The following is a 15533-nucleotide window of genomic DNA, read 5'->3' as shown; positions in this document are numbered from 1 at the left end:
GAGACTTTTGCAGCTAGGGAAAGGGAAGTATAATTTACTTGTCACTAAAGATACATTACTACACTGTATATTTAAATTTTAGTTTTCTTTATTAAGCAGTAGAAGTAAAAAAAAATGATGTTTAGATCCCAGAGATAAATTCAGATCTTGGTGAGGAGCTAAACGTAGAAAATGCTTAATTACCTACTTATACTTCTGAGCAACACATGAATAGGCAGCATGGCTTTTGCTGTGATTGAAAGATGTCAGAAAAAAATGATTTTAGGGTGCAGAACTCTGTATTAGACTTACAGTCAGGAAAACTACCACATTTAGTGTTTCAGATACTATAAAAAAATCCCCAAAACCCAGCTCTGAACATGTCCCGATATACAGGAAATAATCCCATAATCACTGTAGTTTTTCAGTATATGAGATATTTGGTATTCATTTTAAGTTTAGTTTTCACTTAATTTATTACTCTTTTTTCTCTCATGAAAACTTTTCTGTCTGTGGTTACTTAAATCATCTATACCTTTATTTAATAAGTCCTAAGAAGGACTTATTTCCCATAAGTCAGTGGCTGGGCAGGAATAACTTACTCAAATTATCCTTGGTTAATGATGATAACTTTCACTTTATCCAGTGATGTATTGAATATGTTAATTTAGTTCCATACAGGTAAGTAATGTATAGTTACTTTACTTTGCTTACTGAGGGAAACAGTCCACTGTCTTCAACATGGCATCTATCAGAAGAGAAATCAGGATAAACCTGAGGATTTTTGAAAGCTGTCCTAATTCCAAGGTGTCTGATCTATTTTTTTTTAAGTCTTTACAGCTAACTGTAAGCTTTGACAAAAGAAGATTTACAAGTCTTTGAGACAATCATCACGTCTTTGCTTTAACAAAACTAAAAAAAAAAAAAAAAAAAAGCCAATGGAATCTAATTTTAAATACAGAAGTGAAAATTATCAATCCCAACTCCATATGTGCTAAATGATAAATTGACATATTTATACATACATTGATAAAATGTGAAAGCCTTTGCAACACTTTCATAGTTCCTCATCCCCCAAATGTTTGTTATTGTAAAACTGAACTAATCAAATGATCAAGAGATATTCAAGAGAATACAAAAAATATTGTGTGTATTGTGATTAAAAATGGCTTTCCAAAAGTTCAGATATCTGCCTCAATAAAGGCAGATAGTTTTCTGAATTTGGATTAGAAAAAAATAATCATACTAAACAGTTTGTAATCCTGAGAGAAAACAATTTTATGGAAAGTAGTTTAAAATATATTCATTAACCATTTCATATATTTTCAAATTTCCCCAAATAATCATTTCTACAACCTAAATATTATGACACTAACCTATGGAAAGATCTCTAAGGTATGCCATTGTCCTTTTATGATAACATATGAATTCCAGGTTCAGGTGTGTGTATGTGTGTGTTCATACATATACAAATTCATATTCTCATATTCTATGAGAAAACTATTTGCCACTTCTTTTCAGATTTTCTATCCTTCCAAGTATTTCTTTCCATTCACTTTTCCTTTTTTATGACATTATTAATTTCCTCCTCCTCATTGTTTTTCTGTCATTAAAACCAACAAAAATTAGAAATAGTAACTAAACCATTTCTAAAATGTTAATATTAAAAAAAACTGTGGAACATGTAAAGCAAATATTAAAAATGATGTTCTCTCTCTCTCTTTCTCTCTCTTCCTCTCTCTCTAATGGGAAAGGCCATGAAAAATTGAGGTAGAAGTGAAGCATCAATTTCCAAAAAATTTAGTTTTTTTTCAAAATGTTGGAAAGTCAATTCAACAAGTATTTATGGAGCTTCTCCCCCTGCCCTTGGGGACGCTATGATATAAAATAAAAAATTTTTCCCACAGGTAACACTTGATTCATTTTGATTTAAAACTGGCAGCTGAGAAAGTCTACTCAAGGTTGCATTTACTCTTTATATATAAATATTATTCTACAGTTTGAGGTTTTACCAATATCAGTGCTTGAGTTTTAGAACGCTTTGGAATGCGGGCCCCCCCCCCCACAGCAGATCATTGTATAAATAAATGAAACTTTGAAAATGGTAGTGATTAAAAAGTGATCTACATGACAATCTGTTAATTCTTTGTAATATAGAAAGAAGTATTTTAACTTGGAAAAAGGGTATATTCTGTAGATATAGACACTCAATTATGTTTTTCTCTTTTTTGAAGCTTAAAAATGTATTATTTTGCTAATTAAATGACAATGTTTTTATTTTATTTTTTGCTATGAAGTAGTTTGCCACGTCAGCATAGTAGTTTACTATTACTATAGTATATATAGTTTATTTATTTAATAAAGAGCACCCACACTTTTCCAGGCATTATACTGAAGGCAGAATTTCCCAAATAAGAATGTAGCCTCAAATATAATGTAAAAGGGGAAGAAACTAGAAAACTAATGGAGAACTATTTTAATATACACAATATTATAGCATCCTGATGAAATATTTGTTGGGAAATGAGGAAAGTTGATTTTGCTTGAGTGAAAGAAAACAGGATGGTTGGAGTTTTTCTTTTGATGTATCCGTGAATATATTAGCTACTGTGGTTGAAGAAAAAATAGGAGCGATGAAGGTGTGTTCTCTTTCTTCTTTCCTATCAAAGGAGGCAAGAAAGACAATAAATAAGGACATTGGTATGTCTTCTAGTAAAACCATTAAGAGAGAATCAGGGAGGAAGAATAAAAAGGATAAGGATTAAATGTATTTGAATACAGGCTCAGATTAAAAACAAATTATTATTTAAAACCAAAAATAGAAACATTCATTACCTTTGAAAAACAGCACCTTTCCTGCAGTGTGTTTTTAAAAAAGCAGCTAATGCGGAAGAGCTGGAGGTATGGGTGGAGCAGTGGATAAGAAGGCCAACTGTCCAAAGGGGAAGAGGAGAAATTGAAATAAGGGCCTCTCACACACATTGACAAGTGCAGATTCTGTAGTTTTAAGGGCAGTGAGGAATTTGGAACATTCAGAGGAAAATAATCCTTTCTAACTCCATGTGATGCTTATCTCTGCTTATATCCCAGTGGTTCTACCATAATCTCAGGAAATTTTTATCTAATTTGAAGGAAGATCTTAGGATAAGATTGAGGTGAAGAAGAACATAGTTCATGTGGGAGTCCATAAGAGGTAAGCAGGGGTTCAACGTTCCAGAAAATGGAATGGTCTATGGAAAAGTGAAGGCAGCTAGAGGGACTTTAGAAGCCAAGCCGAATTTCCAGCATTAGGACTGGTAAACTGCGAATGGACTAGGGAGAGACTGCTGCTTCGTAGGCGGAACACAGATCCAGGAATACCAAGTTTAGGATGACGTTAATTCCAGATTTACTACCACATCCCCTCAAGCCCCCTGCCAATCTCATCCCCAGTGACAAGCCTGGCTGTGCCTTGATGCTTGGTTAAGATGGAATCAAGCACCATGAAGGTGAGACAGTGAAATTCAATAATACATAGCATGTTCTCTGAAATCAGCCTGCTTGGGTTTGAGTCCCTACTCCACTTACTACTTATATAACCTAGGTCAAGTTTCTCAACTCTCTAAGACTCAGTTTTCTAACACAGGATGGGAATAATACTAGTACCTACCCTCTAGGACTTTTGTGAGAATTAAATGTAATGTATTTAATCCATTAAAATGTGGCTCTGTGCCTGGTGCGTAGCAAGCACTTCAAAAGTGATAACTTACTCATTTTGTCTAGGGAGAAAAAGCACGTCAGGAGGCCAGATATTGAGAACAAATGGGTTAACTCCTGTGTTATTTTTGTACTCTTCAAATCATAGTCGAGGTTTGACATAAGGAATAACAGCTTAAGTTTTACACAATACCAGACACAAGCAACACAAGATAGATCATCTGCTGTCCTTATCGACAGTCTTTCCTTGCATTTCATAGAATTAAGTCACACCTAAAGAGAGGAACCATTGACTCCGATATTGTTTATATCCTTAGTAACAAGGTGTGTAAATCTTAAGAATATTGATGCAAGTTTTTAACTCTTTTCAAAATGTACACCACTGAAGGTATGTATGTTTGGCATCCACTCCAGGCTCTGAACATTTGGGTAATGCATAAGGCAACCTGAGCCAGAAGGGTTTGGGGGATGTTCATTATTCAAAGTGGCTAACTGCTCTGTTTTGAAGTAGATAAATGGAGTTTATGAGTACTGAGACATTGGCTTATTTCAATCCACATTGTTGGAAATTTTCAATCATATCCTTGAACTTTGCAAACAGAACTTTGTTTTTAGAAGCATTTTACGCTCACATGCAAGTAACAATACAGGATACTTTTGGGTTCATAAAAGTGTAGAGAGCATACTCAAGTTTTTTATTTAAGAGTTTGGGGAGGCAACATACTAATAAAATCAACAGTGATAACTATTAATGTAATCAAGTGCAGATATTGCTTTAAAATCAATAGGATTAATGATTAGAAGAAAACAGCCTTGGGAAAAAAAAAATAGAACACAAGAGCAGTGATAAAAAAGAAGCCATTTTATTATCAACCGGTGTCTTTAAGATACCAAATCATAAAATATCAAACCAGAAAATAAAGTTCTGGTTCAAGCATAGTTTTATGTCATAGAAGTATATTATGTTTTATGTACATATTTAGAAATAAAATAAGTGATGTTAGGACTGTCTTCAAAAAAATAAAAATAAATGACTGTGATGAGGTGACAGGGTGGCCAAGGATACCAAATCACTCCCTGTAAGTGGTACGTACGTAAGATAAGTCTGAACATGGAGATGGACAGTGGTTTGGGACTTCACTGTGGGAAAGTATGATCAAGATTTCTCTGAAGGAAGCACTGAACTCAGACCTGGGTGGCATAAAAAATACACAAAGAAAGAGATGGTTTTAACCTATGTAAACATTATAAATCCAATCATGCTTGTTTGAGGACTGCATGTGTCAGGAAGGGTGTTAGTTTACTATCTGCTTATTGATTACTGCAAGTGAGTTTCAGGGGACTGGTAGTGTTACCTTTCCAACTTATCAACATTTTTACAATAAATAGATATCCAATGTATTAGTTCACTTGCTTGGTAGTACTTATGAATTGAATTAGGATTATAATAACCTGCTGTTGTAACCAAACTGCTTTCCTTTTCTGCTAACGTAAATGTGAAAACTATCATGGTAGAAGGTAGAGAGGAAATTAACAACAAAATCGACATGCAATTTCCACTCCTTGTGACTGTAAGAAATTATGTTCTCTCTCCGTAACCTTCCTTGAGATCTACCAAGCCCATTGTGTGAAAGTGTCTGATACAGACACACCCGGAGATAAACATGTCTGCCTGTGCATTTGTAATGGGAGGTGGTGATTTGCTCCTATCAGTGGTCACACATAACCAATTTTTGTTGTTGTTATCCAGAGTTAGTAATAAGTAATTTCATGCATGTGAAGTCACAGTGAGAGAACAGGAGTGAGTGCTTCCTAATCATTATGTCAGAGAAGAAATGCTTGGGCTGTGGTGCCTAACTAAGCATATGGACACTGGGATATGACAGCATACATGTCACCTAGGTAGAATTTCCTGATGCCTGTCACCTCTTCACACTCTTCTTAGGAAGGCAATACTATCTGGTTGCTACTGTTCAGTCAGTTTAAGCACAAGCTTGCAAGAGAGTAAGAACACCTGCTCACTTATTCCTGAAGAATCTCCAACAAAAATCTCATAGAATCATGAAAGTCTTGGCCAGAGAGTGGGGTGGTTTGAGTCTCGACTGTTCTAAACTTCGAATCAGGTAGTCAACTCCCTCTTTGACTATTTTCCTCCATCTTTCACTAAACCTGAAAGCATTTGCACCAGCTCTGGGCAATGCTACACCCGACTAATAAAAATGAGGTGCAATACTCAATTTATCCAGGCCCGATTATGTTGGAAGGCAGCTAACGGCAAAAGTGATTCCTGTATACTGAACAGCACTGGAGCCCCTGTAATCTAGAGGGGAAAACATTCAAAGGGCACTGTGAAGCTCAATTTACAGAAATAGATCGAAAATTGCTGCCAACTGGCCCAGCAGACAATGCTTATGCACTGCCATGCCCGACCAGGTTGCGCCTCAATTGGGGCGGGGGGGGGGAGTTGTACAGCATCAGGCATTGATGGCTTCTGTGCCATCATCCCGGAATACAGAGAAGAGTGACCTGGTCACCAACACTTGTCTTAATTAACCTGGCACCAGTCTAAGAGTTTTAAATATTTTCTCTCCACTGATCATTTCTACCCATATTAGAAAACACCACCTTTAACATGCTCAGGCTAAACTAATCAGCTCTACTATCAATTCATAATTGATCCCTGTCCATAAACAATCTCAGTATGAAATTCCTTAGACGTTTTGCTCAGATATGTCTGCATTGTGCTGTAATCTTGTCAAAACCCTTGGCTTCTGAATGAACATATTTTCATCAGAGAGATTGGGAAGGGGTTATATGTCACATGATACCAACACCTTCTGGCCACGCGTCTTATCCCTTTACCCCTAATAAAAATGTCTGAGTCTTATGTCCCAAGGAACTGTTTCAAAGCTTTTTAAGATGACCTTTAGTCAAATAGGTCAACTACTTTTAAAGCTTCCTCAATTAATGCCTTCCTGGGATGTCTTGTTTTGAAAATCACATTTGACATTTTGACAGAATTTAGCTTTGATATTCCAGCCGATTGCCCTCCTCCAGCTTTCTCAGCTACCAGGCACTTGAACTTTCACTCATATTTTTCTGCTAAGCTTCTGCTGACGGGCCTCTCTAGATACCATTGAGTAGGCTGACTGAAATATAACCTCACTCCAGGTCAAATGCCTTTAAGCTGAAAACCATTTCCAGGAAGGATGAAAATCTTAGATATTTCAAGTCTGTCTATTTGGCAGTGTTGAGATAAGAACAATGAGTCTTGTTTTTGTTGTTTTCTTTTCTTTTTGCTGTTCTGTAGCAGTGAGGAGGAAGCGCTCAAACATTCAGCAACAATTATTGCTGTGCATACACAAAGCATAGAATGGAAAATACAATGGGGCAAATTGAGTAACCATTATAGACATGGGCAGGTAAAATCTAATATTAAAAGTTTGAAGGTGCAAGGCGTATGTCATAGGTTTTTTAAATTAATAAATATTTTATTTTTATTAATGTTATTAATATATTAATATTAATATAATATTAATAATAAATATTTAATTTTTAATTAATAAAAATATAAAAATAATGTAATTTTGACTTGAATATCCGGGTCAGTTTCAGAAGCATGAACTCTATTTCATTTGCACTGATGGGTGAAAAATATCATGTGAACTTATGCCCAGTGAATTTCCAAAAGACTGCCCACTGAGTAGATTGCCTCTTATCATATTGTCTCAGAATCTTAACAAGAGTGTCTCCACTCTGTTCCAATCAGGCATTGTCCTCAAAAAGTCTACTTAAAATAAATCCATATTATCTGTAGATGAAGGGATAAAGGAGTTCCCATTTCATTTGCCTTATATAATAGGGAATCTGCTTGGCTAAAGACTACCTTAAAAGCTAGAGACAGTTTCTTGGGAAAAAACTCTGGCATTTTTACTGCAGAGAGACAGTTTCTTGGGACATAAGACTCAGGCATTTTTACTGCATAGAGATAATTTTTGGGGACATAAGACTCAGACATTTTTACTAGGGCTAAAGAGACAAGATGAATGGCCAGAGTGAAGGTGTTAGTGTGATTTGACGTATAAACTCTCCCAGCATCCCTGAGGAAAATAACTTCGTTCAGAAGCTGAGAGTTTGACAAAGATTCCAGGAGAATCTTGACATATCTGAGTGATTGGCAACCACCAGAGGCAGATGGGGTTTGGCTGGACTGGCTTTGCTGAACGGGCACAGCCCCGGCAAGTGTGATCCAAACGGTGAGGGAAGTTCAGAGTCAGTAAAGATCGTGAACATAAATAAACATCTTTTCTAAATAGTTTTCTTCATTTTTAAGTTTATTTATTTATTTTTGAAAGAGAGAAAGAGCACAAGTGGGGCAGGGGCAGAGAGAGAGGGAGAGAGAATTCCAAGCAGGCTCCACACTGTCAGTGCAGAGCCCGACGTGGGGATCGAACTCACGAACTGTGAGAGAATGACCTGAGCTGAGATCAAGAGTTGGGTTGCTTAGCTGAGCCACCCAGGTGCCCCTGCAACCTCTTTTCTAATTTTATGTTAGCTACTCCTGTCTTCTTCACAAAACCCCTTTCTGAACATCTAACTCCCTTGTTTTATTTTTTCTCTGTATTGACTTCTCAAAAGAGCCCAGATTTCACAAATGTTAAGAGGTGATGGCTTGTTTCACACTTTAAAGTCATGGCTATTTTGGTTCACAGGAAGGGAGAAGGGGCATCATAAATCAGACTGTAATACATCCAACCTGAAAGGTATATTTATTAATTGACAATATTATTATGTGCAGCTTAAAATCTAAGTTTAATAAATAACTATTTCAGATATTAGAATTAGTCTTTTTTTTTAAGAAAAATGTGTCTTAAAATATTAAATGAGTTAAAATGGGAAACTTTTTACTTGTGATTTTGTTCATCCTCTACTTGCTCCCTAGTTTTGTTAAGCAATTACTTAAATAATTTGTATTTCTCACTTCTAGGTACTTTCTAAGTATGACGTTTATCCCCAGGCATGACAAGAACTGGTTTTTTTTCTATTTTAGAATACTAAATATTCTACTTTCTCTTGAGACTAAAGCAGATTCTTTAACCCCAAATGCTCATCATCAATAATCATAACATTCACATCAATTCTCTCCCAAGATTTTGACTGTCTTTCTGTGCTTCCTCATTCTGGACTTTCACCCACTGTACCAGTGAAACTTGCCCTAATTTCTCCTGCTCAGTACTAGATCAGTCAGCTCATGATGAAGAAAACTTCATCATTAAGTGGATTAATGCACTGAACGTGGTCACAATACTATTTTTTGTGTAGTTGAATTAGTTATAGGCTAAGATAGAGAGTTAAATATGTAGCACCTCACACAAGCTAGAACTTTACTTTTTTCTTACCTGTCTAGAGTAGAAATTAAGGTTCCTTCTGTTTCATTATTGTGTCTTCTCAAGGGTGTTGTAGTCAATCAGGATTGAGGCTGGGTCATCACCATGCTAGCATTTTAACCTCCTAGAAAAAGGAATGAGAAACCAAAGGGAAAAAGATATCCCCTTACGGAAGTTATACTGCAACGTCATATTCCTTTGGAGAGAACTCAGTCACGTGGCCACACCTAGCTACATGGTAATTTGGGAATTACAGTCTGTAGCTGGGACTAAAATGTTCTGGCTCTAAAAAAAGAAGGAGAAGGAGAAAGAGAAGGAGAGGAGGAGGAGAAGGAGGAGGAGGAGAGGGAGAAGAAGGAGAAGAAGAAACTAGAAATTGCCATAGCTTTAAATATTAGGCTGGTGATGTTGATATTACATTTTTTTTTAAATTTATTTGAGAGAGAGAGAGCAGGGGAGAGGAGGAGGGGAGAAGAGGGAAAGGGAGACAGAATCTCAAGCAGGTTCCATGCTCAGCACAAAGACCATTCCAGGGCTTGATCCCATAAACCTGGGATTGTGACCAGAGCCAAAATCAAGAGTTGGATGCTCAACCAACTGAGACACCCAAGTGCCCTATATTACATTTTGATGCTTTCTTTCTTCCTAATCTTTTCTTTTCTTTTGCTTAAGGCTATTTATGTATTCATTGCACTTCTTTCAGAGAATATGGAGGGCACATTTCAGAGAATATGGAGGGCACATAGCACTAGAGTGTAGTTGGATGTTAAATGATATTACTTTAAGCACTAAACTGAAAGTTATTTAATTTACAAAAATGTGCTTTACCCTAAATGTTTAAAGACTATGTTTGTGGTCTTAGGGAAGTATGCAGTGTGTGCTTAATTAATTAGCTTTCTAATTCACCAAATCATTACTCTGTATCTACTACATGAAGAAAGCTGAGTGTAGTATTTTGGAGATGCAAACAATTTGAACACAAAGAAACTTTCCTGAAGTAATTTATTAACCATCTGAGGAAACCCAAAGAAAAAATCAGCAAACAAAGCAATGGTACAAGAGCTATCATAGGACAGAAGAGATGAGGGATTTTTTTTTTTTTTTTGGTTTGTTTGTTTGTCTTCTTTTGTTTTGTTTTGGCTACTTAGTGTGTATTTGATGGAACCTCTTTCATCACATGCCATTTTCAAAAACTTTTTTTTGCATTAGTGTTTCTATTTCCTGTAGTTAATGAAATATCCCATTGTAAACATATATAATTATTATATTAGGAAATAAAAATAATGCTACCTCTATTCTGGGCTGTTCATCTAAATTATATTATATAACCTTTGTTCTTTGATTCTGTTGATCATGAAAATGCCATAATTATAAAGTTTATAATGCCATAATATTTTTTCTCTTCTTTAATGAGACAGAAAGAGTGACTCTCAAAGTTTAATGTTTCTAATCAAATGGGAAGTTTGCTGAAAATTTAAAGACTCTATGGAGAGATTCTGACTCCAAAGTCCTTGTATAAAGATCCAGGAACTGTCATATTCCACAAGCACCCTATTGATTATTTTAGCTGCTCTTCCTCACACTTTAAAAAATTCTTGGTTTACAGAACACACTGTGAGGAGATTATATGAATAGATGTCACTATTAATAACTTTCTTTGCATAGTATAAACACCTTTGTTGTGAAATTGTTTATGCCACCAGGATCGTCTCTTGCTAGAGAAGGCAATTATTCCCAGTGGCCATATTATGACAAAAATCAATGTATTTAAAGTGCTTACGTGTTAATGAAAATGTAATCTCACATAAGCAGTGTAATTGACGTGGTCTCTTTATATTTTTACCTATTTTTAATGAGAAAAAGTTAGTGGGACCAACTGATACTTATACCTATTATTAGTAACATAGGTAGTATTATCTCACCTTTCTTGATTATGTGCTTTGCCTCATTGCTTCTGCGTTATAACTTATGTCTGAGGTTAAGAAAAAAAAAAAAAAAAAGAAAGCAAGAAAAAAAAGGAAGGAACAAACAAGGAATAAAAAAAGGAGGAAAGGAAGAAAGAAAGGGAATAAAAATAAAACAACAAAGACTGACCTTGAAAAAAACAGTACTTTATCTTGAGAACCATATGAGAGTAGCCTCCACAGTCCAGCTAGGTCCCTACAAATGATAATGAGTGAAGAAACCTTTGATAATTTTAGCCTTCCCCTCCTCTCCCAACTCTGGCTGTTATCACTGGAAAACACCAGTGCCCAGCTTTTTACTGATTGTGAACACAGTTTGGAAGATATCTTATTTTATTAAAATTGAAATAGAAGTGATAACCTTGTATTCATTTAAAAAGTATGATTTTTCAAATTTGAAAAAACACATTGTTCTTGACTTTCCAGACCTGCCTCTGCGTTTTCCCAAAGCATAGTTGGTCTAATTTTAACCTTTAATTTCATTGAGTAGATAATCATCTTATAACCATGAATACCATGCCGATTTCTTGCCAAGTGTCCCCACCTTTAACACTACCGTCATTGATGTTTATTGATTTGAGACTCCTGCATCACAGTACTTAATTAATTTCAAACACAGAAGAATATTTTGGGATTTTATATTCAGGATCCCATTGATTTCTTGTCCTGCCAGTTTTAATAAGATTTGGGAAAAGGGAAGATTATGTCAAGGCTGTCTACTCGTCTATTGGTTAAAAATGTTATAAGTGCAATCACTAGAAAGCACTTCATTTGAATAATGTATCTAAGTCTTGAAGTGATCAATTCATATACACTGGACATTAACATAGTATTTACTTTAAACATCAGAAAGAATGTGTGCTTTAAAGATACAGCATGTAGCTCACCTAACTGAAATAAGTATTTGTTTAAGTATATAATCATATCTTTATTTTACATCTCTTTTGGGTCAGACTTCCACATCGAAATGCCTAATAGTCTGAAATCCATGGGGCCTTGGTATGGCTTTCTGTGCTCTGTTTTAGTGATTAACCACATAGTCAAATACATCATTTCAAACTTTGTTCTTTAAAGGCAGTCTTTTGAAAGACTAGTACCTGCATTTCTGTTTTGTGGTACAACAGTGACAACCAGTGGCCGCTGGATTTCACTGACAATTTATTTAGGCTGACAATATATGGCTAACATTGTACAGATTAACAAGGGCCTGAGTCCACCTTTAATAAGTAGCACTCAGAAATAACTTGCTTCTTGCAGAACTTCGTTTGATCTTTTACTAAAAATAGGTATGTATCTACCACATGTCTATTTGAAAAATGTTTTATTTTATTAACCAAGCATCTGAAATGTAGTTTAACATGTACTAAGAGGTCACTGCAAATGCAAATATGGGAGGTGACTGGAAGATTCTTAGTGGGTTCATTCTATGTGCTATGTAAGCCAGAGTCCTTAATATTTTATTTTTCTCTTACCTGCAAGGGAAGGGAAGGAACTGCTAGGTATAAGTGAAAAACAGGTCAAATCACTGTGTGGGCAAACAGTTGGGGATTGTATAATTACTCACTACCTGAACATCCCAGACCGGTCTCATCTTCCCTTCCTAAAAAGTCCATTATTCCTTTCAAATGGAGAGCTTAATGGAGTAAAGCTTTGCTAGATGTAATGAGCTGAATAATGTGGAGTTCAACTTTGGATTATGGACTTTTGGAGACTCCAGGCAGTTAAAACTAATGATTTAATCCCTGTATTTGTTTTAAATTTCTTTGAACAGACCTATTTATATATTCTAGAAGCTCTCTCTGAGACACAGCAATCTAGAAATACCTTTCCCCTCCCTCTAGCATCCATGACATTACCACTCTGTCTCAAACTGTCTTTTCTCTCTCTCCCTGTCTCTCTTTTTTAGCATAGCTCCAAACCTTCATTTCCTCCTCACTGGCACTGCTGTAAGAGTGCTTATGGCAAATTTGCTTCTGTAATCATAACTTGAACCCATCTGGGGATGAGATTGGCTACAAGCTTAGTATTTCCACTTAACATATTCATGATTAGCATGCACAGAAGGAGTAGAATTAGGATGAATGTTTTTGGAACAGTACAGATAAATCCTCATAAATGTAGTACAACAGCTCTGGAAACGCACAGTGCGGAAATGTAATGAAGCTGAACTCTATAGAGAGTTTGGTATTCTCAGTACCATGCCTCTCCTAATGAACTCATTTAGATTAGAAAATGGATTTAATATTTTATTGGAATTAACCTGAGCCAGTAAAGAGGATTACAATTTCTTTCCATAAATATAGTGATATTACAGGGTGAGGTAGCATGTTACATGAATATTAAGCACTTTACGAACATTGTCATGAAGCCAAAAGGTGTAAGGTGATTATATTTTAATATAGTGGTACTGTTCTTACAATAATTAAATTTGAATAGCAGTAAAAGGATATTTTAAAAAGATTTAAATCAAAAATTTGTTGCATTTTCTGAGCTAAAATGCCATGTGATTCAAGTTAAACCCAGGGTAGAACATTTAAGTGATCAGCCTGGGCAGAAGCTCTATTTTCCCAAGTGGGATCTAAACAACAAAGGAACTTGGGGTGGGGAAGGGCAAGGAAGATTCTGGGTTTGACTCAAGAGAAGGATTATTTACTCACCTGTGACTCCTTTGGTAAAGGAGCTAGACAAAAATAGAGCTCTACTGAATTATGGGCTAGGTTCTTCTTTCCTTTCTGTCGTCTTCGCTTTCATTCTAAACTCAGGTCCTTTGTCCATGATGGGTAGATTTTTTTTTTTTTTAATAATTCATATAAGAGGCACATACAGTCTACAAAGGAAGAAATTCATGAGAGATCAAAGGACATATAGTCTTTCCCCCTCCTAACACTCTAGCCGCAAGCTACTTCTACCATTAATTTTTGTAAATCTAGCTGATGTATTATAGGCAAGGGAACTAATATCACACTTTTGTAATCTTAAGGAAAGAAAAAAATACCTGTAACATGAATCGGATCCAGTCTTAAACAAAGGGCAAGCTTTGGCCCTGGAGTGCCATTTCTACCCATTTTGTAAAGTCAGCTACTGTGCATATGTGCACCCGAGCGTTCACTGATTTTACAGGATAAGGCGCAGTGAGCACCGCGTGCTGGAGGCCGAGGTTAGGTCTTGAGGCTGTGCAGAAATCTTCTGATTAAAGCTGAACACGCGCTGTAAAGTTGCTCAGGCATGTACACAGAGTTAGTTTAAGAAAAGCTTCCCACCCCTCCTTTGTTCCACCTACAGGAGTCAAACTTCTTTTGCTTTAGCTGGGGAAAGGCATGTTAAGTGTGGGTTTCAGATTTCTCCAACCCATATACGCAAACAGTTCCACAGCTGATGCTCTTTTAAGCTTCAGTCACACTGGGGCTTTGAGACAATGCTATTAAACTGGAGTTAAAAGAAAATCAGCTGCTTGCTGAGTAGGCGGGGGTGAGGTGGGGGGTGGGAAACAGGCCCCAGACAAGCCGGCGACAGCAGCAGTCCCGAGCAGCTAGCTGGTGAAATTCTGTGGCTGGAAGGCTGCGGCGACCTCACGGAGTGGGGGTGGGGTGGGGACGAGGCCCCTTCGAGGGAGTGCGTCCTGCTCTCAGTGCTGATGAAGGAAGCGGGCTGAGGAGCGCCAACAGGAACCCAAGGAGGAGAACACTTGCTAAAGAGGGCCGAGGAGGGGAAACCGCCAGGAGCTTGGAATTTGAGGGTCACAGAGGAGCAAGCCCTTTCGCTCTACTTTATTTTCATTTCTGTGTTTTTTCTTACTTTTCGTTCGCTTTTTCATTTCATGTGTCTTATTTTATTATTTGATAGGGTAAAACGTTGAGATTAAGATTCTTAACCGTAATTAGCCCAGGTATCCATCTCCCTGCTAGGATGGAGGGTGGTTGAGTGGGCAGTTATTAGCAATGCTACAGAAGTAAACAGAGATACCCAGAAAATGTTTCACTTTTGCATTCCCTAAAAGGTTCTGGCAGCAAGACATAGTAGGCTTTTAAACCAGGCAAATTAGCTTGGAAAAGGATTTTCTAAATTTCCTTATTGACTTCTTTAATATATCAACGATTAGTCTGGCTGACTTAGTTCAGAGAGCTCTCTTGGTGTGAAGAGAATATACTCTGTGTCTACAACTTTCTATTTTCTGGTAAGAGGATAAGATACAGGAGATAAATAATCTCCCAGCAATTTTCATACCCCTGAGAATGAGTTAAGAAGCTAGAAGAGGGGCGCCTGGGTGGCGCAGTCGGTTAAGCGTCCGACTTCAGCCAGGTCACGATCTCGCGGTCCGTGAGTTCGAGCCCTGCGTCAGGCTCTGGGCTGATGGCTCAGAGCCTGGAGCCTGTTTCCGATTCTGTGTCTCCCTCTCTCTCTGCCCCTCCCCCGTTCATGCTCTGTCTCTCTCTGTCCCAAATCTAAATAAACGTTGAAAAAAAAAAAAAAAAAAGAAGCTAGAAGAGTGTCCCTACTTTCTCCTCTT

At 36.8% G+C, this 15533-nt stretch overlaps 1 long non-coding RNA gene across 1 annotated transcript; it reads right to left on the bottom strand.

The window, feature by feature from the left end:
- Positions 1–2430: 2430 nt before the first annotated feature.
- LOC121036091 (uncharacterized) lies at positions 2431–14338 on the bottom strand. The gene is made up of 4 exons (XR_005793230.1): positions 14022–14338; positions 13684–13853; positions 9075–9186; positions 2431–2639 (listed from the first exon to the last, which is right to left on the bottom strand). It is a non-coding gene; the product is annotated as an uncharacterized LOC121036091 (long non-coding RNA).
- Positions 14339–15533: the final 1195 nt, after the last annotated feature.

Source organism: Herpailurus yagouaroundi, unplaced genomic scaffold (assembly GCF_014898765.1).
Source record: "Herpailurus yagouaroundi ecotype Mexico unplaced genomic scaffold, PumYag 162, whole genome shotgun sequence".
Classification (NCBI taxonomy): Eukaryota; Metazoa; Chordata; class Mammalia; order Carnivora; family Felidae; genus Herpailurus; species Herpailurus yagouaroundi.
Note: the sequence above shows the minus strand (reverse complement) of the source record. Positions and strands in the feature narration are given on the sequence as shown.